This window comes from Labeo rohita, unplaced genomic scaffold, assembly GCF_022985175.1.
Source record: "Labeo rohita strain BAU-BD-2019 unplaced genomic scaffold, IGBB_LRoh.1.0 scaffold_1310, whole genome shotgun sequence".
In the NCBI taxonomy this organism is placed as follows: domain Eukaryota; kingdom Metazoa; phylum Chordata; class Actinopteri; order Cypriniformes; family Cyprinidae; genus Labeo; species Labeo rohita.
The window spans coordinates 15,756-17,230 of NW_026127462.1; the positions used below are offsets into that span (position 1 = coordinate 15,756).

The window sequence follows — 1,475 nt, forward strand, 5'->3', positions numbered from 1 at the left end:
TGTCATTACGTTGCTGTCTTGCCACCAGCCAATCGCATTGCATTGCTCATCATGGTTTCGAGTATCGACACATAGCCCCTTTTAAACCAACAGATAACTCAATCCAGCCATACTAATCATCAACAACAGCTGTGTCTGTCAGTGAATCTCAGTGTCTGCATTCATATAATCATTAATATAATAATCACTCTTCTGTTTACAGGATTCATCATTGTTGCAGTTTTACCAGTGTTTCTCAGAGTCACAAATTATGACTGGAATGCAGTATGTGGTCAACAGATGGGCTGTAAGTGTTTGATGAATTATGATCTGATCCCTGATACAAACAGTAATCACTCATCAGAATGTGATCAATATATAATATATATATATTTTTTATTGAGTCAGTGTCAAACCCAGATCTGCAGTGTTTTAAGAAGAGTAAACGTGTTTTTCAGGTTCACCTGCGGTCAGGAGATCAGTGTATTTAACTCTCATGATACTGGTCAATGCTGTTATGGTCTATTTCTACATCATCGCTCTGGAAAATGAAAAGGGTACAACAATATCAAAATTATATATAACTCATAAACTGAAACATCTTTCTAGAATATTTTACATTAATTCTAAAAAAGTTAAATGTTTGTTTGTCAGTTAATGAACACTTGTAAGATGATGATGATGATGATGTGTCTGTTGTTGTTCAGATCGTGTTGGATGGGCCTGTATGACTGCGTTTCTTCAGTTACTCTGGACAGTGATCAACTTCACATGGTCATTTGAGTCATGGGGTACAGTATGAATCATCTGATCTGATCATCTTCACACTGTGATGATTTTCACTGTCAGCTCCAGTTTATTCTCTTCACTCTAAACAGATTCAGTCTCTACACTGGAAAATATCATTATAATTTTAACAGTAAAAGACTGTAAAAATACAGTAAAAACCTGTTTCCTTTATTAACAGTAATTTCCCTTACTATACACAGTGAAAACGTCTAGGTTATGTACGTAACCCTCGTTCCCTGAAGGAGGGAACGGAGACGTTACATATGGGAACTCGCTTGAGTCACCAATCATCCCTGAGCTTTACAGAAAAGGCCAATGAAATTGGCGAGTGGAGTTTGCGTGCAACGCCACTCCCCCGTACATACGGGCATATAAGATGGCGGCGCGCATCCACTCATTCAGGTTTTTGCAGAGGAGCCGAGCCGCAGCCCGGCGTCAGCGCAGCCTAGGGTTGTGGCAGGGGATGTAATGTCTCTGTTCCCTCCTTCAGGGAACGAGGGTTACATACGTAACCTAGACGTTCCCCTTCAGTCGTTTCACTACGACGTTACATATGGGAACAGACCCATGGAAAAGGCCACAACCCTGAGGCTGCGTTACGCAAGACACCAAGTGCCGACAGGCGGACGTGTCGGAAAGTGGAGTCAATACGTAACCTTCCCAACGCCCTAGGGACCAGTAGAGGGGCCCCATAGGGGTGCCAGATG

The 1,475-nt window shown here is 41.9% G+C and overlaps 1 long non-coding RNA gene across 1 annotated transcript; it reads left to right on the forward strand.

The window, feature by feature from the left end:
• Window positions 1-200: 200 nt before the first annotated feature.
• Window positions 201-874, forward strand: LOC127158028 (uncharacterized). The gene is made up of 3 exons (XR_007826048.1): window positions 201-286; window positions 438-536; window positions 687-874. It is a non-coding gene; the product is annotated as an uncharacterized LOC127158028 (long non-coding RNA).
• The last annotated feature ends 601 nt before the right edge of the window (window positions 875-1,475 follow it).